The sequence below is a fragment of the Pleurodeles waltl genome, chromosome 7 (assembly GCF_031143425.1).
Source record: "Pleurodeles waltl isolate 20211129_DDA chromosome 7, aPleWal1.hap1.20221129, whole genome shotgun sequence".
Taxonomy (NCBI): Eukaryota; Metazoa; Chordata; class Amphibia; order Caudata; family Salamandridae; genus Pleurodeles; species Pleurodeles waltl.
The window spans coordinates 1,476,270,267-1,476,297,997 of NC_090446.1; the positions used below are offsets into that span (position 1 = coordinate 1,476,270,267).

General features: G+C 43.3%; 2 protein-coding genes across 3 annotated transcripts in view; one reads left to right on the top strand and one right to left on the bottom strand.

Moving 5' to 3' along the window:
• Nucleotides 1–5,559, bottom strand: part of LOC138246535 (claudin domain-containing protein 2-like) — a 75,271-nt gene extending 69,712 nt beyond the window's left edge. The window contains exon 1 of the mRNA XM_069201197.1: nt 5,443–5,559. The gene's annotated coding sequence lies outside the window, so the exon portion shown is untranslated. The remainder of the gene's footprint in view (nt 1–5,442) is intronic.
• The window catches only part of LOC138246536 (lens fiber membrane intrinsic protein-like), a 371,435-nt gene that overhangs the window by 48,845 nt on the left and 294,859 nt on the right, over nt 1–27,731 (top strand). The window lies entirely within an intron of this gene.

Sequence of the window (27,731 nt, forward strand, 5' to 3'; positions counted from 1 at the left end):
TTCTCTAACAAGTCTTAATCTAAACTTACAAAGTGTGGTATTATTCCTCCTGTTAAAAATGGGGTCTTCGGTTGGTAGTCAGGTTAACACCTGTCCAAGCAAGGACCCACACTGTAGTCATGGTAAAGGAGAATCACCCTCAGTTAACCCCCACACACCCACTGGTAGCTTGGCACAAGCAGGCAGGCTTAACTTGAGAAGCAAGGTGTAAAGTATTTGTACCAACATACACAGTAGCTTAGTGAAAACACCACAAAATGACACAACACAGGGTTAGAAAAATAGATAATATGTATCTAAACAAAACAAGACCAAAACAACAAAAATCCATCATACACAAGTCAAGATAGGAATTTTAAAAATAACAAGAGTCTTAAAGCCTTAGAAAACCGTGAGCACGCTGTTATTGCACAAATGTACCTGGGTAGTGTCAAAATAAAGCTGCACAGGCGAGTGTGCATTGAAAAAGGCCAGCAATGTGTCGATTTCTCACAGGCAAGTGAGAATGTGCCTAGTTTCTTCTCCGGTTGGGTCGGCGTGTGTCGTTTCTTCTATCCCGCAAGAGAGTGATGCATCGATCCGGACGGGCACCTCGGGTCCGGGCAGGCTGTGCGATGATTTTCTGTGCCCAGCGATGTTTTGTCGAAATCTGGTCGCACTGTGTCAGGAAACCGCACTGCATGGGGGCTTGCGTCACCGCTGCGGGTGTTGCATGTTGTTTCTCCAGCCGCACTGCGTCGATCTCCCAGCCGCGATGCAGGTGGAGCGGCGATTTTAACTGGCGGCACGTCGTTTATCCGCCACAAGGCGGGCAGTGCATCAAAAGTTTCACCACACAGCAGTCTTTGCGTGGATTTCTGTCCTTTTCCACCAGCTTCACCTTTCCAGGGCCCAGAGACAGGTTAGGGCACCACTTGGCAGGCAGGACTCTCAGCAGAAAGCCCAGGTGCTGGCAGAGAGAAGTCTCTAATGTCCCTAAGATTTCAACAACATGAGGCAAGCTCAGTTCAATCCCTTGAAGATTCTTCACCAGTAGGAAGTCACACATATGTCAGCCTTTGTCCACTCTCAGGCAGAAGCAGCTACTGAAGGCCAACCCCGCAAAGCACAGTCACAAGCAAAGGAGCAGTACTCTTCCTTCAGCTTCCAGCTCTTCTCCTTGGCAGAGGTTCCTCTTGGTTCCAGAAGTAATCTGATTTTCAGGGGGTTTGGGTGCTCTTCTTATACCCTTTCCTGCCTTTGAAGTAGGCCTACTTCAAAGAGAAGTCTCTGTTGTTTTCAAGATCCTGCCTTGTCCTAGCCAGGCCCCAGACTCACACCAGGGGGTTGGAGACTGCATTGTTTGAGGGCCGGCACAGCCCTTTCAGGTGTAAGTGACCACTCCTTCCCTCCTCTCAGCCCAGATGGCCCATCAGGATAAGCAGGCTACACCCCAGCTCCCTTTTTGTCACTTTCTAGCGGAGAAGTGCAAACAGCCCAACTGTCAAACTGACCCAAACAGTGAATCCACACACAAGCAGAGTCACAGAGTGGTTTAAGCAAGAAAATGCCTACTTTTTAAAAGTATATTATAAACCACACAGGGTAACCCTAAAAGAACCCAAAGGATCTGGGTAATTCATTTTACAAAACAACATTGATCCATCAGGAAACAAAGGGAAAACGTAAACCCTTATTACTATCATAGACCATAGATATCAACTTCACTCAACCTCATAAGCCAACAATTTTCTCCAATATAACTTCAACTTTCCATCATTTAGATAGCAAGTAGCGGCTTCGGAATATAGACGAATGATACACCGGCGTTGAAAAGGGACCGGATTGGAGGAAATAAGAAAATATGACCAAAGGAGGAAGTTGGGAATAATAAATCTCATGGATGTTGGATCTGTGGAAAGTTGAAGTTATAGTGGAGGAGATTTTTGGCTTACGAGGTTGAGTGAAGTTTGGATGTCCCCTATCTACTAGTCCTGAGGAAGACCCGTTGTGGAGCCCGGAATTGGCCCAAGAGTTTGAGGGGGTCAAAACGTCGACGATGTTTTAGCCTGGATTTGGTTTCTTTTTTGGAATGAAGTGAAGGACTAAAATGGGGAATTGAATTCTGATATAAATAAATGTTGACTCAATGTGGAAAAGGGTTAACGAACAGGCTGTTTTTTATGTTTTTTTTGGATAGGTGGGAGATTCATTGTCTCTGTTTGTCTTTTCAATTATGTGCACTTGATTCCTTTGCACTTTTTCTGACCTTCTTTTCTTTGGTGTTGATATGGTAGGGGATTTTTATGAATTTTGAATATGATTAGAGAATATATTTTGTATATAAAATAAAGGATGGATTTCAAATGACTGTTTATATCTATGCTGTATGATAGTAATAAGGATTTAAGTTTTTCCTTTGTTTCTTGATGGATCAATGTTGTTTTATAAAATACTTTCTAAAAGTGGCATTTTCAAACACACAATCTAAAAACCAACTTAACTAAAAGATGTATTTTTAAATGGTCAGCTCAGAGACCCCAAACTCCACATGTCTATCTGCTCCCAAAGGGAATCTGTACTTTAATAATATTTAAAGGCAGCCCCCGTGTTAACCTAGGCGAGAGATAGGCCTTGCAACAGTGAAAACCAAATTTAGCAGTACTTCACTGTCAGGACATGTAAAACACATCAGTACATGTCTCACCTTTAACATACACTGCACCCTGCCCCTGGGGCTACCTATGGCCTACCTTACGGGTGCCTTACATGTATAAAATGGAAGGTTTAGACCTGGCAAGTGGGTGCACTTGTCAAGTCGAAGTGGCAGTTTAAAACTGCACTCACAGACACTGCAGTGGCAGATCTGAGCCATGTTTACTGAGCTACTAATGTGGGTGACACAACCAGTGCTGCAGGCCCACTAGTAGCATTTGATTTTCAGGCCCTGAGCACCTCAGTGCACTTTACTAGGGGCTTACTAGTAAATCAAATATGCCAATCATAGATAAGCCAATGTACAAATATAATTTATACAGGGAACACTTACACTTTAGCACTGGTCAGCAGTGGCAAACTGTCCAGAGGAAACAAAACAGAAAAAAAGAGTCCAGCACACAGAAACATCTTGGGAAGTAGAGGCAAAAAGTTAGGGGGGACCATGCTAATGATGCCAAGTCTAACACCTCCACTCCTTCTATTGTCTCAGCCACAGCATCCATTGTTCTTTGGGTTGTCTCAGGTGCATGTAAACGCTTGAGAGGCTTAATAAAGTTTGCTTGCTATTAAATGTCCTCCTTGGAAATGGTACCACCAGCCCATAAGATTTCCACAGTCTTGCCAGCTACCTATGTAATGTATAGTCATCTCAAATGAGTAGCTGTCGCTTTTCAATTACCATAGAGTGAGTTGCAACATTCCTCTAGTGTTTCAGTTCAAAATGAGATGTAAAATGCTTACCCACAATGTCAGAGTGACTATATTCTCATGAATCTGTCAGAACAACCCCAGGAACTGGCATGACTCAAATGTACCAAGATTAATTTCCAAAGTCAGTCCATGTTCCTAAATGTCTCTGTCCTGATGACGGCCTTGAAAGTAGCCAATAAGGTTGAAACATTGTCAATATGTTAAAAGCCAGACTTGGTCCTGATTCATTTATTGAAGGACATAGCTATGTAAATCTAGAATTTACAAATCCAGCTGAGCTACCACGACTTATATTCACAGTTGTTTTCCTTTTTCCCTATGTAATTACTTGCAACACTGAGCCCTGTTGTTCTTGTGTTCAGTGTTAGACTTGTTGATTTTATTGCAACGTTTGTGCTTATAGGCTAATCTCTCTCTCTTTCGACTTAAACTACAATTATTGTGTTGAGTAATTAATTTGCTTAAAAGTGCTTGAAGGATGATTTTAGCAAATGAGTGCCTAGTGAATCACTGTTTCTTATATGTGATTGATATGGAGGACATAGGAGGAAACCGGCATGAAACCAGCATGACACCAATCCCTATAACAACATCAGATATAGCTATGGGTAACAACATTTAAGGCAAAGAAGAGATCTAAACGGTTGATGATTGCTCAGTGCTTCAGCAGTGTTTGAAGGACTATGCTGAACTACTGTAAAGCTGACTTGACAGTAACTGCTGACACATTGCTGCAAATAAAAGTAAGTTGCATAGACAACAGTCAAAACCTGACACTCTTGGCACACTTTCCAGCCATGGATAAAAGGGGTCTCTTAAGGTTTGTACACCTGCAAAGATCCATGGTGGAGGAGAGCAGTTTGTGCGTGTAGTGATTGATAAAGCGAAGTGGAGGCATGCCAGTCTCTAGTGATGCAAGCTCACGGACCCGGAAACATCTGCAGAGCGGGGAGTCCAACATCTGGATGAGTTGGCCATACCTTGAAGTATAAGGAAAACTCCAGACGTGTAGTGTGTGACGCCTAGTGCTAAGTGGCCTGCTCTGTGACTGGCTGAGAGCTTGTAGTAGTGGTGGTAGGTGTAAGAGCTGAAGGTCACAGCCAGTGTGCGAGCTCACCCGCAGTGTTTACCTGTGCGATTGCCTGGCATTACTTACTTGCAGGAAAGATGATTTTGCAAATCAGCTGAGGTTGAACTACTTGTGACTTTTGAAGATGGTAGCATTATTAGCTAAACTGCAAGAGAGCCCAGAGTGATCAGTTAGAATTGTGCTCAGGCTGATGCGTCGTGATGGAATGCACTTCTAACAACAGCTTTTCTGTAGAGGCAACTGGAAGGTTGTAGAGACACAGGATCTCTTAGTTAACTCTGAAGATAATGGCGATTTTGTTATGAATTAAATAATATAAAGTTTATGCTGTCTAATCCCGCATCTGGTGCAGCATCATTTTTGTTTGTAGTGTACAACTATTGTGCTAATTTATTGTGTGAGCATGTTTATGTCTCATTGGTGAAACGCTGCTCACGTCTAATTCCCCAAGACTACACATACAAATGAAAACATTTGATAAAAATGCAGAAAAGGACAGGAGTAGGTTTCTTTCTGCTCCAGCATAGCACAATGCAGTATTTGGCATGCAATTACAAAAAAACTGTCCTATCTAAGAATCAACTGTATAGGTCGCATACTTGGCTATATGTATCAATACATTGGGCTAAATAATATTTCCTTCTCTTGTCTTGAGGAAAGCCCACATTGCAAAAACTGCCAAGACTGAAATATTGTTAATACCTCATCCTGAATCTTGGTAATGAACTCTCTGCAAAATTCCAATGTGTTGTAATAATGTTTCGTAATTCTCTTTTGAGGTGTGGTCAATAGTTACCTCCAGGCCACCATCTTGCTTCATTCACACTCTGAAGGAGGGTCATATCTGAACCGCTCGCTCACTGTCCACAAATCTGCTTATCCATCTCCAGTATTCATACATTGACTGCATCACAAGCATTTCCATCCCCTTTTGTAAGACTTACTCGTTATGAAGAAGATCTGCTTTCCTCTTATGCGTACATCCAAGTCTTTTGAATATGTCTTCTGTCCTGACAAGCCGTCTCCTTAAACACGCCTGACTATGCAATGACTCCAAGAGATCTGGAAAAAGAGAACCGTGATCACGCTGAGCTTCATATGCTAGAGTTAATAGGTAACACCTTCTATTGTAAACTTAGATAACCTCAATTTCAGATCAATTTATTGCTCAGTCTTCATTGTTTGGAAGAGAAAGATGGAAAGCAGATTCAGTACAAAGGTTGACCATAAACACCATATCAGAAATAGCAAGGTTTTACAAGTTACTTGGATTCAACTGCAGTAAAGTAGAGATTCTCTGCAGTGGGCAATACACATTCTCTGGAGTCTCCAACCTTAGGTGCATATTATGTGTCTACTGGGAAGGGAAAGTCTGGCTGAAGTTTTGAAAACTGCAGTCAATGAGTGATTTTATTAAGTTTCCAGTAGTGATGATGACTAAAGAATGGGAAAGGAAAGTAATATTCTGTGTATTAAAGATTGCAAATTAAGGTCAGGGATGGAATATAGGCATTGTTTATGTCACTTAGAAGATTTTGTCCTGTGGTGCCCCTTTAAATGTTTTGTTTGTCCACCTTCTAGATGCAGTGGCAGGGCCCTGGATGAGAGGCTGGACTTGTGTATTTGCCTTCCTCGACTGGGATTGAGGGGTGGGTGTTAATTACCTTGATGTCGTCAGTCATTTGGGCGTTTTGTCCTCAATAGTTCGGGCATTTACTGCTGTTAATGACACTTGGCTCTTAGTGAGTTCTTCTTGCGCTGTTGCCTTGGCTTCAGGCCATATTTCGAGGCTGGCATTTAACAGTGGGTGACCTCACTGCTAATGGCATTAACCACTGTTAATACCCCGAGTACAGGGCAATAATTCTTAAGTATTTATCTCCGAATGAGTAAATATGGAGTTATGGAAGACAGACCACGAGTCTGCAGTGAACTATGAATAGGTGTAAATTACCGATCCATAACGGGAAGCGGAAGTGGGTTTCGGCTCCAATTGCTGATGCTCCAATCGACAATTGTTTGTGAACAGGTTCAATCAGAGCAGATGATTTACTGGTATTGGTACGAATTTCTTATTTAATGACCAATACACGGAACTTGTGATGCAAACATCCGCAACAATAGAGTCCATTTGGACAAACAGATTAAAATGTGGTCAAAGGTACCCAATATCAACTGAGCATGTTAAGGAAAAGTAAACCTTGAATTCAGAGTAAGACCTAAGTACTGTGGTTTTTGCCCTGATCCTGAATGGACCACACCAAATTTTTGGAAGCCGTCTCTGCAATTCAAGAGGAGTGCCCATCGCAGTAACAATCCCAGCCACAGGATGTCTGGTTACAGGCACCACCTGAATGAATTACATCGAAGTTCTGAAAACAGAGAAATATCAGAACCCGAAGCAGGCGTTTGCTGGACAGGGTCCTCAGCGCCTCTTCCTCAGGGAAGCAGTTTCTGTAACCAAGTTCCTGCCTGAGCTAAATACCGTCATGGCCTAGAGAGCTAGTCCAGGGAAAGCCTGACCTCGATGCTAAAGCGATAACTTTACGCCGATGGATCTCAGGATCTGAGCATCTGCTGCACCAGACCACAAATGCTAGACGCACGCTCACCCCCTACTTTCCCTTGTTCATAGTGCCAGACTAGCCTTCTATCTAGCCAGGCATTTCACCCGTGGGCTGGAGCGCCTTGAGGCCGGTTTGGAAAGCAAAGAGCGCCGTTGGTGCATATGTCACTCTCCCCAGGCTACTGCAGCAGGCAGGGGAGGCTTCAAGAGGGAGAAGGAGAGGGAGGCAGAAGGGAGAGTGAACCCGATCAGAGAGGGAGAAAAGACGGGAGAGAGAGCATGGATGAATGGAGCGAGAGACAGCACCAGGAGAGGAAGGGAATGGGGGTGATCTGAGCATTTCTGCCAGGGCTGCCGTGGGTCCCCAGACCGGTCCTGCTCGCTCGTGGACCTTTGCTGTCACAGGAGTTATGTGTTAAAAGGTCTGATCTGGCTGACACTTTATCTAAGGATCCTATTATCACTGGTGTTTCATAATGCGGGGAACACGTTTGTACTGCAAGGCCCTGGGACAAATTCCATTAGATATTAATGGAACGGTCTGACCTCGCCCTTTGCTCCGTGAAGCAATCGCCCATGCTGGTTTTCTGTGACACAAATTCTAAGAGACCTTTTCTGTGAAGGCCATGAGGCTTGAGTTGATTGTCTAAAACAACTTTCTTTTTTAGCCATTAATATCCTATCACGTCAACCTACCTAAAACCCCGCCTCTAATATGTATGCCCTATCCCTGATGCCAGATCAATCTGTGCTCTCCAAGTCCCAGAGCCAGGAAATCTAACTTGGGCATAAAAGGACCCCAGGTTCGACATCTGACATCATCTAGGAAGAACAAAAAACGATCATATGAATTGTGACAATATTTGTCACTAACTGGAAACGAAACAAAGAGTTCAAGGGAGTCTCCTGGAGCTGAGTGTGAAAGTGTCATCCATAGATATGTCGTGTTACCCCTCCTTGTGGTCCCTTCACCTCCTGTAGAGGTGGTAGACCTGTGGAGCGGGACTTCTGCGCTGTCCTGTTCTTGTTTAAGACTGCCATGAAAGGCAGGTTCGTCGCAGGTAAGAAACATGTGGATGCGTCTTGTCGCCCAGCGCATCACTGACATTCAGTCTTGTTTTTAAGAATTGCCCATCTTCTTATGTTCAGTGTTACTTTAAATATTGAAAGGTTCATATCATTTATTCAGTGCCCTATTCTGCTGAGATATTTTTTTTTACTTCTCTGCCTGTGTTGGAGTAACTTCAATAAAGTTAAATTATATATGAGTAATTTGTCAAAGCCTGGTCGTCATAATTTGGTTCAAAATCAGTTGTGGGATAGGGCTCTCTTAATGATCCTGAGTAGAATGGCAATGGGCTTAGCGTTGTTGCCCTCCTCTTCCACATTACGCTGTGCCAATGTTATGCGGCCTGGCATATGTAGGGGTTAGTCCACAGCATGTGACTGGGTCAAATCGTAATGCCCTGCCTGATTTGAGCAGGTATCTAAATGTGCCTCTCAGGATCTCACACGCCTGTTCTCCCACTTGTCCTGCATGCACCTCTTTGCATGTGCTGCCTTCATGTGGAGCTATGGAGAGAGGGTGCAACGATTTCCCTGTGTATGCCATAGGTACTGTCACCTGAATAAGAATACGCATTGTGTTAATACCACGCTTTGGTGTCACCTTACCTAGAAGCTATCAATCCTGGGGGTCCCCACTGTGGAGTCACCAGTGCACTGCACTTTGGCTCAAATGCAGGCATCATGCGTGCTGTTAGGCTACATCCTAGCCACTGTGTCCATGATTGTACAACTGGAATAACAGATTAACTGCACATTGAAGACTGAGGTACATTTCTATTCCTGCAGATGTGAATCTGCCAGTTCAGGCACCTTCACCATAGGGACAGAATGGTGGAGATTATTAGTCCAGTGCACCAGAGGACAACCCTGCAACAGAAGATTTGGCACTTCCATCCACCTTCTTCAACCTTAACAGTCACAAGACTTTCTAGCTGAGGTGTGAACTTTAAGACCCTCCATAGTTCCTGTAGCCTAGATGCCTGACTGTTGCCTTTTAGTGAAGTCATATAAAGATTTGTTTCCTCTGCCGATAAAATTAAAGAAAGCACAAAATATGCAAACCAACCTTTTATGCTAATGAATTTGACATAATGTCATGAACTCTAAAACATGCTTAACTTATATTTTGAAATTCTACCGGGCACCTTATTAAAACACTCATACCCAGGTCCTGGAACTGGTGTCCTCTCCTCTGCAGTAGGGGAATAAGCCACCTTATTTGTTGAGGATGGGTAGAGAATGTGTAAGTTTATAGGGTTACCTGTGGGGGAAATGCAGTGACTATTGTTTGTCCAGTTCTGGAAGGTGCGGTAATCATGTTGCGGCACACTCATACCTGTACCTAAACACAAGGACATAGCTTGGCAAGTAAGATTCGGGGAGCGTTGGGTACTTTCAGTGCCAACTTTTTCAACAATCACATAGGCATATTATTTTAAAATACATTACCCAACAAGCAGAGTGCATAAGGGGGAATTAAGCGGCAGTGGAAAGGGAGAGGAACTCTGATTGGTAGGGATACTAACTAAGAGAAAACATAATATTTGCATGGTGTACAGTCATAGTTCCCTGCCCTGTGTACACAACTACAGATATTTGGAATCCTTTGTTTTTTAAGTTTGACCCTAGTATCACACTGTTCTGGTGTGCACAAAGCCCTATGCCTGTCCTGGATCTAGATAAGGGCATCAAGCATGCCCTCATTTCTCTTGACAGTGGACTACATCCTCATTGTGGGTTTTGAAAGGTGGTGGCATCATGCCTTGTACTGTAAAGCAGTAGAGGTAACCAAAGCTTTTTATCTAGGTCACCGGAGTGGTGGCCTAGAGGCCTACTTGACTGAAGTTCAGCTTACATGGGCTAACTCCTAGAGCTCACATTACAAGCGTATGTTATGCATGCACATCTATCCATGGGTAAGAGATGTGATCTAACAGCCAGAACTGTTGACTTTTGAATGGGGGTTGAAGTCCTGGCATTAACTCAACATCCTGTTATTATGAGTGGATGGTTAATCTGCCTGTGCCTAAAACCAATAACATCTGACTTTGTGTAATGTAATTTGGTGTTTACGAAAACTACTCTAATGCCTTTGGGCCAAGCACGTGCTATATAAAGCTGCAAAACATTTGTGGTCTGCTCATTGTATGCATAAAAGAACAAGAGTACTGGAGGCCTGCTGGTTCCGTGTTTGAAGCTTCTGCTCTGTTCCTGTGCATAAGGTAGATGTATGGTTATTTTTCCAGACAGAGCTAATACTTACATTCCTGTCGGGGAGAGGACCTAGAATCTGAAGCAAGGGAAGATGAGACAAGATTCCCTGTTTTCCCTTGATTAAGTCCTTTTGCTTAGACAAACTGCTGGTAAGCCTTCTTGAGCACTGTCGTTTGGTATAAGGTGGGGTGAAGGGTGGGACTGCTGTTTCTGTTGTTCAGAGGAATAAAGAGTGTTTTCAGTCAGGTCAGTCTTTTGTCTTGTTTCTTATCACTGTGCAGTATGATTTTTGCTAGCCAGGTGCAGATAGCTCAAACCTCTTTGTGCTTCTGATGTGGATACTCCAGGTAGGAGACTAACCTGCTATAAGAAGCATCACTGCACAAAGTTGTGTCTGGAGAGCAACATGGAGAGGACATGTGAAGAAAGAATCACTCCACACTGATTCTGAAAGTGTAGATAGAGCCCACATCCTCTGTCTGCTTTGACTATATGAAAGTAGGATCTGCTGACCCACTTGTTGTTCCAGTTCGAAATGCTCTTTGACCAAGGAAGAGAGTGTTCCTCGGAGTACTCAGAAGATCACTGTGCAACCAGAGCTGGTGTGTGGCTAACAACCAGCTACTCAGACGTGTTGGCACATCACTTGGAGTCTGACTTGGGAAACAAGAAGCTTCCCTCTGTCCTGAAGGATCCTGAAGGGCCTAGAAACCAAGCTGTCAGTGAGAAGGAGTCTGCCAACACCAAGGGAGATATGATTATCCATGGTGAACCATAAGCATATGACCGGGAGCTTGAGGGTCCATCTTCCCAGAAAGAAAGATGACATCGATCTGTGTGCTCCAAGGACAGGAGTGCAGTCCCTCCCAAGAAATGGTTTGAGATGGGAATTGCAGTAACATTGTGGAGTTGTACCTGACAAACCATGCTGCTGTAACATTGCGAAGCTATACCCAAGCAGACTGTGCTGCTGAGACATTCTGAAGCTATGCCCGATGTTAGACCTGGGTTTTTGACAGGGTCATCCCCAAACCTTTTGCCTCCTTCCTCTTATTTTTTCTGACCTGTTGTTGTTGGCTTTTGACCTCTGGGCACTTTACCACTGCTAACCAGTGCTAAAGTGCATATGCTGTCTGTGTAAATTGTACTATTGATTGGTTTATCCATGATTGACTATTTAATTTACTTGTAAGTCCCTAGTAGAGTGCACTACATGTGCCTAGGGCCTGTAGATTAAATGCTACTAGTGGGCCTGCAGCACTGGTTGTGCCACCCACTTCAGTAGCCCCTTAACCTTGTCTCAGGCCTGCCATTGCAAGGCCTGTGTGTGCAGTTTCACTGCCACTCCAACTTGGCATTTAAAAGTACTTGCCAAGCCTAGAACTCCCTTTTTTCTACATATATGTCACCCCTAATGTGTGCCCTAGGTAACCCCTAGAGCAGGGTGCTGTGTGGATAAAAGGCAGGACATGTGCCTGTGTAGTTATATGTCCTGGTAGTGTAAAACTCCTAATTTCGTTTGTACACTACTGTGAAGCCTGCTCCCTTCATAGGCTAACATTGGGGTTGCCCTCATACACTGTTGAAGTGGCAGCTGCTGATCTGAAACTAGCAGGAAGGTCATATTTAGTATGGCCAGAATGGTAATATAAAATCCTGCTGACTGGTGAAGTCAGATTTAATATTACTATTCTAGAAATGGCACTTTTAGAAAGTGAGCATTTCTTTGCACTTAAATCTTTCTGTGCCCTTCAATCCACGTCTGGCTAGGTTTAGTTGACAGCTCCTTGTGCATTCAGTCAGACACACCCCAAACACAGGGTACTCAGCCTCACTTGCATACATCTGCATTTTGAATGGGTCTTCCTGGGCTGGGAGGGTGGAGGGCCTGCCCTCACACAAAGGACTGCCACACCCCCTACTGGGACTCTGGCAGGCAGGATTGAACTGAAAGGGGGCCTGGTGCATTTCTTAGACACTCTTTGAAGTCACCCCCACTTCAAAGGCACAACTTAGTATAAAACAGGGCCTCTGCTCTACCTCATCAGACACTTGCTGGAGAAGAAACCTGAACCAGAAACTACATCCTGCCAAGAAGAACTGCCTGGCTGCTCAAAGGACTCACCTGTCTGCTTTCTCCAAAGGACTGCTGCCTTGCTGTTGGCCTGCTGCCTTGCTGAACTCTTGTCTGGCTGTAAAAGTGCTCTCCAAGGGCTTGGATAGAGCTTGCCTCCTGTTCCCTGAAGTCTCAGGACCAAAAGGACTTATCTTTTTCACTTGGACGCTTCGTGCGGCGAAAATTTTCGACGCACAGCTTGTACCGCGGCGAGAAAAACACCGCACACCGACGCTGATCGACGCGACGCCTTCGGGACGAACGGAACTTCAACGCACGGCCTCGCAAGGACAACGCCGCCCGACTTCCAGAGGAGAAATCGACACGACGCCTGCTGTGAGATCGAAACTTCGACGCACAGCCCCGTGGAACGACGCGCAGCCGGAAAACAAGCAGGAGAATTCACGCACAGACCCGGGACATCTTGTAATCCCCGCGACCCATAGAAAGAGACTATCCGCGTGCCGGAAAATGACGCACGACTTCCCCGCGTGAAATATAATGACGCAAGTCCGTATGTGCTGGGGAGAAATCGACACACACACACCATTTTTCCACGTATCTCTTCTTCTGCTGCCCTTTGCGGAGATTTGTCACCAGAAACCAGGTACTTTGTGCATCAAAGAGACTTTGTTTGCTTTTTAAAGACTTAAGACACTTTATATCACTTTTCAGTGATATCTTTACAAATTCATATTGCATCTTTGATCGTTTTGACCTGCAAATACCCAGATAAATATTATATATTTTTCTAAACACTGTGTGGTGTATTTTTGTGGTGTTATATTATGGTATTGTATGATTTATTGCACAAATGCTTTACACATTGCCTTCTAAGTTAAGCCTGACTGCTCGTGCCAAGCTACCAGAGGGTGGGCACAGGCTGATTTTGGATTGTGTGTGACTTACCCTGACTAGAGTGAGGGTTCTTGCTTGGACAGAGGGCAACCTGACTGCCAACCAAAAACCCCATTTCCAACACCCGATCATACTGTTTCCCTTTATCATCATCAAGTTGCGCTTGTGCAGGGTGCACCGGAGCCAGCCATATCACTGCATCAATGTGAAGATATGCCCAAGCGGACTGTGCTGCTGTGACATTGATCTTTGCTTGTGTAGACAGTGCTGCAACCAAGACGAACTGTACACCAGAGTGTACAGAGCAGCTATCTCAACAATATATGCTCTGGTAAGATTATGCTTCTAAAGTGGCCCTTGGCTTTTAAGACCACGGCCGCAAGCTCAATCACCTGATGCAGATAAGCAGCCCTACTACCAGTCAGAGACCTGCAAACAGCTGCACCAGAGCCTGCACCCCTGCACAGACTCTGGGCATATAGGTGTCGGTTGCTGAAGCAGATATGTTAATTAGAAATATTAATGGGTGTTTATGCATTTTGATTGACAAGAAAATGGTAGAAATAATTAAACATAGAAAATGAATGTGCACGTTTGAAAATGTGCCCACGGAAAGTGGTCACCAAGATTCACAAATTATATTAAAATGACTAAACAATATGTGAAATGTTGAAAATGCGTAATAATAATGTAGTAATATGTCATATTGAGATACATAGCGTATGTTTTACATTATATTGTAGAGCTAACTTAGCCAAATTTGTGGCCTAGTTTTGCCAAGTCTAATGCAGAAGCTGAATAACCATGCAATGTTGAGAAGCTAATGTGCTGAACTGACCATGAACTGATCGTTGTTAATAAAGTCTGCTTCGCTAGAATTTTCTGCGATGAACTGACGAACAGGAGATGGTGGAACTAGAGTATGTATCAAAGTCGGTGTAAAGTAGATGAGATGTACTTTCCCAGGACTCGGACAATAGAGACACTGACTGGAGAAGAAGATGCAACATTTTCGATCGCTGATGGGCCGGAAGATGAGGACATCGTACAGTGAACCAATCGACACCCTGAGAACGGTGTAATATTAGAATTCATAGATTTGGAAAATAAAGATTATTGGGTAGAGTCATAACTGATGATTAATTGACCAATTAGAAATTGGGGGATAGTCTGGGTGACTTTAATATAATGTCGTGACAAAGGGAGAAAACTTCGGATGTAGATGCAGAAGCAGAACTGAATTGATGGAGAGATGTTAGAGGCAGATAATCGGGGAGAGACCTTTTGCCGACATTGATGTGAGACTTTGTCGTTGGGCTCATGCTCTTGCGAGCCTGATGAGTTGCTCATCGATTGATGACCTGAAGACGAAGACTGACTTTGTTGCTGATCTATACCGTGGATAGGTAGCTATGATAATGTGACTGAATAACTTTTGTGCCTTTTCTTTCTAGGTACCAACTGCGCTGCCTAAATCATTTTTCTCTTAGCTAGATGTTTTTCCGAATTCATGTTCTAAACTGTTTTTGCATCAAGTTCCACATGCTAATGCTAATTTGGGTTAGGTGAGGGTCCCATGCTAAGATGTTGACACACACACAGACAAATGATTGACGGGCTGATATGCTGAACTCTGCTACTGATGTCATATTCATCTTTGTTGGCTTATGCTGAAGCATTAGAATGTATATTTTCACAAGTTTTGATTATATTATATTATTGGTGGTCACTAATGAATTAATAGAGTTGATTGAATAAAGTTTAAATTAATCTCATGAATTAGTATTGTAACCAATAGGGAAATAAATTTGCTAAAACGAATATTGAGTTGTGGTTATTCATGAAATGTTGATGCTATTAATTGCTGATTAATATTTGCTGAATGGTTATTGATCTTTGTATTTGATTATTGATAGACATTGGTTACTACATGGCTAGGATACTCCATGCGAATCAAAAGGTTCATTGACCTATACGTATCCCCTTGTAAGTTTACCTACTAATGACCGGGCGCGCTGGAACGGTCAAACGCAGGAGCACCCTCGTCCGGTGTGACTCTTCTCAAAGAGGAAGGAGATCCACAATTTGTACAGGTCCTTGTCTTTCTGGGCCATGCATCAAGAATGGACAGAACTCCACAGTGGTGACTAGTAGAATAACTGAAACAGTTGGGGACTAGTAGAATAACTGAATGCACAAACTCAAAAGACGAGTAAAACTGCAACTGTGCTTGATACCTGCCCAAGACATACACCCTGTCAAGTTTCCCAGGTCCATGCATGATGTGATGCCCCAGTTCATGTTTTTTTATTCAATTCTTTGACTTGCAGTCTTGTTTATTCCATTAGAAAATGGGACTATACATCCCAGAATTCAAACCTGTACCAGGGCAGCACATCACGCATGAACTTGGGAAACTTGGTAGCTGTGGACATAACTTGAACACAGGAGAAGTGGAGAGAGATGCAAATATCACAACCCATCATGCTGTCCTATGTTAGGTGAGAGGTGTGGAGTGCAGCTTGCTTTGGATCTTAATCGACTGTAAGTTTCAGCTGCCACATGAATCATGCAGGAAGACATCACTACGAGGTTGTGCTCTGTGGGGTAACTCTAAGCTTGCATTGAAATTCCTTTTGAAAGAACAAAATCGTGTTCAATCAATGCATGGGAAGAATGTCTGCATTGGCATTTTTATTTTAGTATAAAAGCACGAGGCATAAAATGTGGGCAAACCTGAGGAGTGACTCTGCACTTTCATATATATTAAAGGTAAGCAATAACTCATGTTTCACTGCTGTGCAATTAAAAAAGGTCATTTTGTGAAGTATTTAAGGCACAATACATATTTGCTGTGAATGTGAGACTACAATTCCTCAGAGTTTATTGTGCACAATGAGTTACAAAAGTTTATAATTAACTAATTGTTGGCTTCATGGTCTAATCACGTAAGGTGTAGACAGGGAATGTGGAACAGTCACCACATTGACCAATAATGTGCCATCCTTGACACGTTAGCATCCTGGTTAAACTGGATCTCAAGAATCTAGAAAGATAGTGAGTTTTACACCTGCGGCTACCTGGCCTCAGACCCACAGTATGCCATTTCAGGGGTGTGGAATTTATTAAAATATCTACTTGTCCGGGGGACAGGTTTCTTCTCAAATCTACTTGTCCTGTAAAAAGATCTACTTGTCCCTTTGGTGCCATGTAGTGTGGCGACAAATTATGGCAGCAATTAATAGCCTCTCTGATTATGCCAGGGCTACTACCATAGTAGGGCTTGAATACTTGGAGTTTCAATCCCTACTGTAGCAATTTCCTTATTTTGCCACCTTTCTGCAGATCTGCATACTGGGGCTGGAGGAAGCAGTAAGCAATAGTTCCAGGGCTGGAATGCCTTTGATTCTGCAAACCTACTAACCTGTATGTTTTAAAGATTTTTACCAGCTTCTCTCATATTTTCCCATAATAAGAAAGGTTGGACATTTACTCCTGACAATGGCAGAATTAGAACTTCTTCCAGGGTTGGGAAGAAAGTGGCTGGAGGGAAAATGAACTTGCAAATGCTCAATAGATTTTCACATGAGCAAATCTACACATCGTATTTACCCATGCTAAAATACAGTTCACAAATATTTTATAGGGGTACGGCATATACCATGGGTGCACTTTTCTGACTTTCTTTAAGAATTTGGGGCCACATGTAGGTAGGTTCAGATTTGTGACCTGCAAATTGCGAGTCGCAAATCCGAATGTAGGATGGTGTCCTTGACACCATCTGTGATTCGCAAGGGCTTCGCAAATGCCCACCTCATGAATAATCATGAGGTGGGTCGCAATTTGCGACCCCCTCACGAATGGTGGCCTGCTGGAGACAGCAGACCACCATGTCTGTAACTGCTTTTCAATACAAGCAGTTTTTTTTTTTTTTTTTTGTAATGCAGCCCGTTTTCCTTAAAGGAAAACGAGATGCATAACAAAAACGAAAAATGAAATGTTTTCGTTTCATTTTTTCAGAGCAGGCAGTGGTCCGCAGGACCACTGCCTGCTCTGAAAAAATGTTTACAGTAACATTCACAATGGGGAAGGGGATCCCTTCGCTTTTGCGAAAGTGTTAGCACCCATTTGAAATGGGTGCAAACTGCGATTGGTTTGCGCCCGCGTTCGCGGTCACAAAACAATCCTACATTGCACTGCGAGTTGCAATTAGGAAGGGAACACACCTTACTAATTGCGAGTCGCAAACCGGTTTTGTGATTCGGTAACCAGGTTACTGAATCGCAAAACTGGGTTTGTGCATCGCAATGTCCTTTTTGCATGTCGCAAACAGCGAAAGTCGCTGTTTGTGACATGCAAAAAGCTACCTACATGTGGGTCTTGGTCCCTAATTAGGTCTGGTGTTAACAAAGACATTTTGTTTTTATTAAACTTCAATTTCTCTCTCTTTCGGCTGGCTTTACTGTGAGTGATCGCATTCTGCTCTTCCACAAGGAGCATATTGCCACACAAAGTAGTTTTGTTCAGTGTCAGGAACTACAGTGGCAATCAGTGACGTAACAAAACTGGAGGGTGCCCCTTTGCAAAGAACATGGAGGAGCCCCCTCTCAAGACTCACTCAGGGCAGGTGCTGTGCTGAAGGGGCCCCCTGGAGGGCGGCTGCGGGGCCTTTGTTATGCCGCTGGTGGCAACGTGTGCTTTTAGAGTTCAAAAACTTTTTCGGGGGGTTTTGCCTGTGTTTGTTACAATGTTGAGGGCCTGGTAGCTCCCACAACAATAAAGTGTTACAAAAGCCATGTCAAAACAAGACACACATTGATGAAACTAAAAGACTTATAAAAATATGTCAGATCAGTTGGCTTTGTCAGTGTTTGTTTATTTTCATGCTTCCCATAATCGTGTTGAAAATGGTTACACTGATTTTCCATTAGAAATATTTTTGGGAAATACTAGCATGCATCAACACATTTTACTAAATGACACTTCATTTGCATATAATCAGAGAGCATTCTGGGAGCATTATACTTAGCCTCTTAGCCTAAACTTTTCAAACATGTGTGTACACGTTTTTTTTTTTTGTACTGGAATCAACGTCAGTAGTGAAGTGTGACCTTAAAACATTTATTTAGAGCACTCACCCTAATAATGAAGGCTTTCAAATAATGAACCATAAATACAAGTTTGAACAGCATTATCTTTTGGAAACACATTACCTCAACTGCAGAGAGTTCTACTTTCTGTTAACAGGCAGCCAAAGGGTTTGTGCTGCAGGGGCCTACTTGTCCCAAGCACAAAGTAAACATAAAAACTTGTTGCCCTTGACCCCAACCAAGATGTCCCAGGCGTCGTGTGACAGGACTACATACTGAGGCCTGATAGTCTTATGTACGTTAGCGGCAACTGCATGATGTGACGTCATGTCCCCCCTGGCCAGTGTGCCTGAACTGCATACCTGTGATCCTGTTTCTTTTTACATTTTGGGTCAAGCTATACACTAATGCTGTGTGCATGCATTGACTTAGGCCTGGTCTTTTCTCAGTGAGAAGTTCTGGACCAAGTACACCCTCATAGTGACAGGGAACTACCGTCCCTGTTGTGGGGTTCATGCCTGGTTGCAGAGTACTGTGTTAATGAATTATAATGACAGGCTTTTACCTGTGAGACATGAATACATGCTTAGAAGGCCCATTCATCTAAAGTTGCACTGCTCACGATGAACCAGAATTCCTGATCACACCATCCAGTGCGTCTTACACTTGTGTGTGTGTACTTGATGTGATAGTTTGCTATGCATGAGTGAATCAGGCCTCAGGATACCGTTTAGAAAGCCCACAACCTGTACCAGAATACAGGATGCTGGAGAGGTTGCTTTCTCCAGAAAGTATACATGTAGTTCTGGCATTGTTGTAGGCATTATTGTTGAATGCATAGTATTCAGCACTCTTTAATACCAACATCTATCATCCTCATGTACTTCTACTGTTTCTCGTCACACCAAACTCCCAACATTGCTTCCTGTTGTCTCCAAGTTAATCAACGAGAGGCACCTTTATTTTGTAAGGCAACATCATATACAAGTAGTTTGTTGCTCCAAGTAGATTCTTAAGCCCACTGTACAAAACAGGCAAACTGCAATTTTTGTTTGGACATATATTATCGCTTGTTCTAGAAAGATTCTAAATTCCACCCACTTTTTTGTAATATAACAAATTACTCCAGTAGCCTAAAAACATGTGCATCCGACAAACTTCAGGATTCATCCAGCATCTCACAACCACACTAGTCCCCAGCCACTACAATATTTTGTTAGCAAGCATTTAGAGTCTCTGCTTTCACATATTGTTGACTCTAGTTGGACACACAAGAGAATATGATATCTGGTTTCTTGAAAACGTATGGGTGAAAAGAAGCTCTTGGGGACCAGCAAAAAAGGATTGTGCTTTAAGGTTAGTTAAGTGTTTCATTTGTGATACATACTGGAGATAGGCCTCAAACTGCATGATGCACCAGGATGGCCCCTCTCGCACTGGACGGGGCAGGGGGTGCTCCATGTCTAAAAGATGTAGGTTTTGCTATCAGGTGGCACACTGGTGGAACTCATATCTACTGAGACAGTAGGGGAAATCTGATGGCAACAGCCTCTGCTTCTGTTCACAATTCGAGTCAGCATCCAAACCCTGGCTACAATCTTGCGGCTGTTGTGTTCTTTGTGGAGGCAAGAGCCAATTCAGTAGTTTTGTGGTGTTCTGTGCGGTTACAAGATAGGGGAAGACATTGAAACTTCCATTGTCACTATTGTAAACTTGTTTTTGGAATGGAAAGCGACTTTGTATCTATTGAACAAGTTTACAAACACACAGGGTTGTACTTAATCAGTACACATATAGCAAGAAAATTAGGGTTCAAATGCCCCTCCAACTGGCAACCCTCTAATTACCCTTCCCTGATTTAGCCACTTAGATGCTCAGTATATTTGACAGCTGAATCTGTGGTGCTGAAAGGTGGGCTTCTGGGAGCTTGCTGCCTCTGAGAGGTTTGCAGTGTGACAAGCATCCTACTGAACAATGGATTGCTTCTGGTCATAACGGTGTGAGTTTGTTTATAGGGAGCAGGGTGACAGACACTTAGGAAGTGATTTAGATCTTGGCGTATGAGTTACTCCGTCACAACGGTGAGGGATATCCCGTCCACAGAAATATAGATCCCATTATGTCCTGTGATAGGGTAGCTTGTCTGCCATGACTTCAGTCATTGTTAATCAAATTTACACTAGTCATGTGGTAGTTCTCCTCTCACTGTAATTTTTGTCTACTGTGACCACACTGGTAAAGGCTAATGGAGGGTGCTTTCCAGGTCAGTGTTACCTATAAGGAGTATCAAGAAAACACAAAGCTCTGGTTGTGTGTGTCATGTGGAGAACACTGCTTTGCCATTTAAAACATGCTGTACTGTGTATGACCCAATTTCTCTGCTTCCAGACCTTAAGGCCAGGAAAAGTAAATTGATGGAGCCAGTAAGCACAGGTTCCCATTGAAGGTAACTTCCATGGTCATATGTGCTTGGCCTCCCTCTCCCGGCCTGTAGGCATTGCCATTCTGTGATGTACGGGCCCAGTGCCTGTCCACATCGTTATGTTGTTGCCAGCACAACTGGACTAGAAAGGAAGGATGAAAATACCCTTGTAAAAGACTGTGCAATGCCTCCTCAGACATAGACGATCTACTCTGTACTTTTTGGCTAACAACTGTTCTGTCTTTTTTACTTGTCTGCAGGGGTTTTAAGGATTGTAAGTGGCTGCTTTAACTGAGCTGGTAATACTTCACTTTGGACCTCTGAAGCATCTACTCTTGGTCTCAATGATGGATTAAGGGTGCCATGGCCTTTAAGAAAGCAATTAAATAGGCCCAAGACACTCTTTTTAGTATGTAAAATAACTACAGTTCTAATTCTGTGTGGGCCCCTAAGACCCCTTTGCTCGGGTGTCACTGCACCTGCTGCACTATTGTTAGCCCCTGGACTGCCGTGGTTCACTGAGAAACAACTGCACACTAGTCACTGATGTCTGTCTGTACACATTTTTCATTGACTATATAAAAAACATGTTTGTGTTGTATGGTGCACACTAAAAAATCCACTACCCAATGGCAAATTAATCTGGTTTGTACCCTATGATTTGTGAACATAGTGGTGGCTGGGTGGGCAGCAACTTAGCTGTGCACTAAGGGGCTGTAACTTGGGGTCTCCCACAGGGACATTATTAAGTAGGTAAGAAAGTACAGATCCAGCATGTGCTGTTTTTGGTTGGGGTACTCTGTGTAAGGAATCTGCCCATCATTGAAACACAACACTCAGGAAGACTTTTAATTATTTATGGTGTTGGTGCATGATGCCTTCTGGCTGCACTTCTCTATGGCTGTGCAGTGAGTGTGCAGTTTTCCATTGCGACACTCACTTTGAGAGTCACTAAGCTCCCAATTAGGTGAAGTTATTAGAGTTCCGACATTAAAAGGTGCTGTGTTTCTAGAAAGTGATATTACCTCTCCAGTCTAAGTGAATCCCAATGGAATGGAAAATGACAGCAGAAATCCATATTTCTGCACTAGATTCAAGAGGTAATTCACAAATTCTGGTCCACTTTCCACTGATATGTTCTGCCATGTTTTACCTGGTGAGTTGTGTCTTTGGGAAATCCTGGGTGTGATATACAGCTTGTAGTAACCATACATATCTCTGAATACCAATTTGTGGAAATTGGGTTACTGGTGGGAGGGGTGAAACCCTACTCAAGCAAAAAACAGGGGCGTAGCTTCAGGGTGGGTCTTTGGGATGTTTCACCCCCTTATAAATGTAGATTCTGATAGTTAGCGGGTACAAGTGCTTTTAGTTGGGTATCACGAGATGTCAGTTGGATTTTAGTAGGAATTTTTACAAACATACAAATAAAAATGCACACACACACTCTCTGTTACGAAAGGCCTAAAACATATTGGTTATTTTACAAAATATTGTGTTTTCCTCTCAATACTTCTAATGATCTGCATTCCTTTCTCTTTCCACTGCCCCCTAGGCCCTTCTCACGCGCCTTTCTTGGCGTAAAATGGATTTCAACATTATATACCAGCATGATTGTCTGAAAATCTGAAGCTCACTCCAACCCCCCCCCCCAATCTTACTGACAAAGCTATGCCTCTGGCAGAAGCCACACATTCTGATAAGATGAAGTCACAAGTAACACCATATTAATATGTATTTAACCCTCTGGTAGCTTGGCACAAACAGTGAGTCTTAACTTGGAGGCAATGTATAAAGTATTTATGGAGCACTTCAAATAGTAATAAAGTGAGACCACAACACTAGAAATATCCCACAGAAATTTTAAAAAACTAGAGTAACATTTAATAACTTATTTGAGACCAAAATGACAAAAATCCAATCAGTAGAACCGAAGATATGCAATTTTAAAGATTTAAGTGAAAACAGTGCCTAAAAGCACAAAGTGGCAATTGTAGTTATCTAGTTGCACAGGACTGGGACAAAGTCACACGTTCAGGCCGACTGCAAAGGAGTGCAAGCCGGATATGGGAACCCAGTTAGACCTGCAGAACAAAGTACCATATGAAGTGCCTTCAACTGAGACCTGGGAAGCAAAGTCCTGTGTTGGGAATGTGTCGCAGAGTGGGAGACTCAGTGCGGGGTTATGCGTTGTGCTGCATCGGTTCTGCCCAAGAGACCATAGCTGGGCTGGTAGAGCACCTTCAGTCCCACTTCCAAGGGTCCAGGACTGGGGTGGCAACTACTAAAAAGTTGGACATGTTCTTTTAAGTTTTTACATGTGCTGGTAGTGAAAAACTCAAGATAAGTTTTCACTGCTGCAAGGCCTACCTCTCCAATACGATAGCACTGTGTTGCCTTATGACATTTAATAGATGATAACTTTCGATTGGGAGCAGGTAGGAAATTTGAGTTTGGAGTCAAAATAATTGTGATGTACAATTTCCTTTAATGGTAAGGTCAAATCCTAAGTCTCAATCCTGAAAATGCCAGTTTTAGAAAGTTGGCATTTTCTCTTTCCCAACCCTTTGGTGCCTGCAGCCTACTCCTAGGTCACATGACTCAGTATAGCTGGCAGTTGGACTTTGTTTATTCCTCTCAGACAGTAGAGGGATATGGTGTGCCTGAATGCACAGTCAACTAGCAGGTCGGGTGGAGGGCAGAGCTGGGCACAGCCCCACTTGCAACTGAATAGGCTGCACCTTGCTTTCACACAAAGAACTTGTCACCACTGCATTGTTCATGCAGCGAGCTTGGAGCCAGAGCAGAAGAGTAAGGAAACTTCTAGGACTTCAAAGGGAAATCTCTAGAAACTTCTTCTACTTCAAAGTGGGCACCAGATATAAATATTGGACCCTTAGACCCAACTCTTCAAAACACTCTTGGACCTGTGGATGTCACAGAAGAAGGATAACTGTGCTACTTTGCTGACAGAAGTACTGCCACTTTGCTGCTCTGCTTGCTAAGAAGGAAGACTGGATCTGCACCCTTCATCTGAGGCTGAAGTGACTCCAAGGGTCAGCAGACTAACGTCCTGTTTGAGCTACAGGGGCATAATAAGCACCAGAGGCTCCTTGAAACTACCCAGCTGACCTGCTGCCTTGTCCTGCAACTGGACTTGCTAGCCTGTGCTGTAGTGAGTTTCTAGCCCCCAACAGGTGCCCTTCTCTTGTCCTGGACCCTTGGTGTTGCCTCAGTTGACCTCCACTTGAAAGGTAAGGAGTAATCCTGAATTTTTGGCTTTTCGGGAACGGGACCTTAAGACCTTTATCACCAAGATCTGTCAACGCAAAAATCCAGCGAACCCAACTCTTTGTGCAACAGCGACCACCAGCGATGCCCGGCAACGTGTGATCTGCACTTCTTGCTACAGCATCGTCAGCTCATGGTGACCGCCAACAGAAAGTGCCAGCATGACCGTCCATGATGCCTAACAGGATCTTTGCGCTGCAGCGCTGACCATCTGTGATGCCCGTTGTGCTCTTGCGCTATGTTGATGGCCATCCGTGATGCTCTCCCTTCTCCTTACGGTCCCTTCCACTGCAAACCAAACTCGTTGTCCTGGAATTTGAAGTTCACCCTTTCAAAAGTACTAATGTGATATCTGTATCTAGCCATGCTTCATTTCGGTTGGGCTGAACTTGTGACTTTCTCCCAATCCCGCACGACCATATTGCCACGAGTAGCGCTTTGTGCTTTTAGGCGCTTTACTTTCCTGAAATCTTTAAATATGTATAGCTCCGGTTCTACCGATTGGATTTTTATTATTTTGGTCTCAAATAATTTATTGGATTTTCTTCTGTTTATCTAAATTGATGTAGGATTTTCTTGTGTGGTGTTTTCACTTCATTACTGTTTGAAGTGCTGCATAAATACTTTACATATTGTCTCTAAGTTAAGCCTGACTGTGTTTGAGCCAAGCTACCATACGGTCAAGCACACATTAATTTAGGTTTGCTTGTGTGGCATCCTGACAGAGATTGTGGTCGCGGTTCAGTAGGGTTTCACCCCCCTCAAGCACTAATCCAATGTCAACAGTATCAAAGAGGCAGGTTTAGGTACGGCAAAAGGTTTATGTTTCCAGGTCGAAATGGCAATTTAAAACTGCACACACAGGCTGCAATGGCAGGCCTGAGATGTTTGAAATGGATACTTAAGTGGGTGGCACAATCAATGCTGCAGACCCACTAGTAGCATTTAATTTACATGCAATGGTTACATGTGGTCCAACGTGTTACCATGTTTAGGAGTGAACACATGCATTTTAGCACTGGTTGGGAGTGGTAAAGTGCTCTGAGTCCTAAAGCAATGAAAACGAGATCATCAAAAATGGAGGTGTAAGGCAGAACATTTGGGGAAGACAGATAGGTCTAACACCAATTCAACTGAAAACTCCAATTTGGGTTCAAATCTGGAAGTACTCAATACGAGGAATGAGAACTTGTTTAAACCCCCTCTAGTTTTTACCCTAAGGCAGAGGTGCGGAGTTTTCATAAGGAAACTGACCAGCATCATCTAGTGAGAAATCCATTTCAAACCTGCTGCAGTTGAGATGAAGTACACTCAAGGCCAACACTACCAAGTATTTGCTCCATTCTGTTATCTAAGCTCTTTCCTCAAATGATTTCACCTTTTTCTAAAGGCAAGTGTACACCCACTCCTCCATTCTATAGAAATGCGCACAACCTTTTACCTGCAGTATAACTTGATCATCTGCAGTAATGTTTTCATCTCTGGTCAAATCCAGTTTAACCAACCTATGTTCAAGAGTTCATGGTGCAACCAATAAATGTGGGAGTGTTGCGTCTGTCTGCATCTCATGTGCTTTGGGAGTGTCTTGAATGCAAACAGTTTGAAACAGTTATACGTTTCGCCTGAGGTCATGTACAGTTTTTACCCTTGGGTTTGCAATATCACTCTTTTGCAGAAGCACTCCATCAATCAGAGGACGAAAAGTGGCTGCCAATTTTTTCATCTGCCCCGCTGGAAGTCTTACAACCTCTGCAAGGGCAACAGTTAAGAACCTGCCATATTGGGAATTTTTCACCAGGGCAGCTAAGGACTCTCCACCAGGGGTTAAATCCGCCAGTCATGGTGGAGGATCAGCCACTCTTGATTATGAAGGAATGAATGAATTACTTTATTGTTTAAATTTGATTAAAATGATGTACAATATTCTACACGGATAAACTCAAAACCTACCAAAAGTTAATTTATCATAATTATATAAAAACACATATGTCAAATAGGAAAATTAAAACTAGTGCATTATTTCATTCATTCAGTCACCCTTAATTAGATAAGGCATATCTGGCTGTAAACTCTGGACATTACCCGAGAAAATAAACAAGAAATGTACCCCATGCTTGGTTACACCGACCAATTGCCTCCCACCCAAGACCAGTCTGCCGACATGCAAGGAGGACTGCTTATTTACCAAAGGGAAAGCTCTGGGCCAATTCATAAAAGCAGTTATGAGTGTGTGAAGCACTGCTAGAAGTACTATCTCACCGACTCTTAAAAACCATTATGGATTGGCCAAAATCTCCAGTTCCCTTTTAGTAATAATGCAGCAAGGGCACAGTCCTTTCTATGTGTACTGTTTATGAATAGTCCCTGTATAGTCAAAGTTCAGAGTTTATTGATCGATTTCAAATACAATTCCATCTTCAAAATTGTGCAAAGCAGCAAGCATGAATACATCATAAAAACAGTAATTAAAAAATATAGAATCCACTATACACAGATCAAAAAGCTAAAATTATAAAACAAAGATCAACAGATGTTACCCACACACATCAATTCACTAAAGTTTTTGCTATCAGTTTTGTCTAGCAGACCACATCGTATAAAGAGATTTAGAAACCACCATCACTACCACAGACGAGGAGGCACCCCCCTACAGATTGTAAGGGCATGGGTGCGATTTCTTAGTCATAGATCGTGGCAAAGGGGAACAATCCACCTACGTCAAGGGATAGCATCAGTGCTTAATTTGTGCTTGTTGTAACCGGAGCTAAGCACCAACACTTATTTTTGAGGGCCAGCGCTTATTGTTCTGCCTCAAGCATTTGCAGCGAGCAAAAGACACATATGGGAAAGACGGAGGAAGGGAAACACGACAAAGCTTCCCAGTGGGAGAAAGTAGAAAGCTGGAAGAGTGAGCTGAAGGGGCAGGGAGTGGCTTTAAATGGATTGAAGAGGCCCGAGATGGCTTCGGGATTACGCTGCCTCAGTATTCCGTGCTCGCACATTTAATTGCAGCAGCCGTCTGTTTAAGAAGAGGGCTTTGAGCACCGGCACATTTTTATTTACAAATTAAGCACTGGATAGCATATGTGGGACAACAGAACATCAGTTGTTCCTGTTTCCTGAAAAGAAGTACACTACAATACAACTGCCCAGACACAGAGGAATCCCATGTTGCAGTGTGTGCAGCAGTAGATAAAGACCTTTATCTAACTTGTAGGAACAGAAAGCGTCAATGCACTGGACAAATGTAATCAAGGAATTTCTCCGCCTTGGGTGCAGGTTTATGCATTAGGAGGCACCTAATACCCTATTGTTGGACCGTTCATTTTTGGGCAGCAGTCTTCCCCTAATATCTTGATTTAGCCATTTGGCCTGCATCTTCTCCCTCTTTATAGTTGTGCAGATCAATAGCAGCCCAAACATGCACCCAAAAGAGCAATGATCTCACAGCCGTCAGGTCAATGACAGGGTTAATCTCAAGGTCAAATGATAATAGCATCAAGGGGGTTCTTCTCCCTACCCCTACGAGTGCTCTGATAAAATAATTTTGTTTGGTTTATAAGGTACCCAAATTGCATTGGCCCCATAATTCAGCCCCATATAGTGCC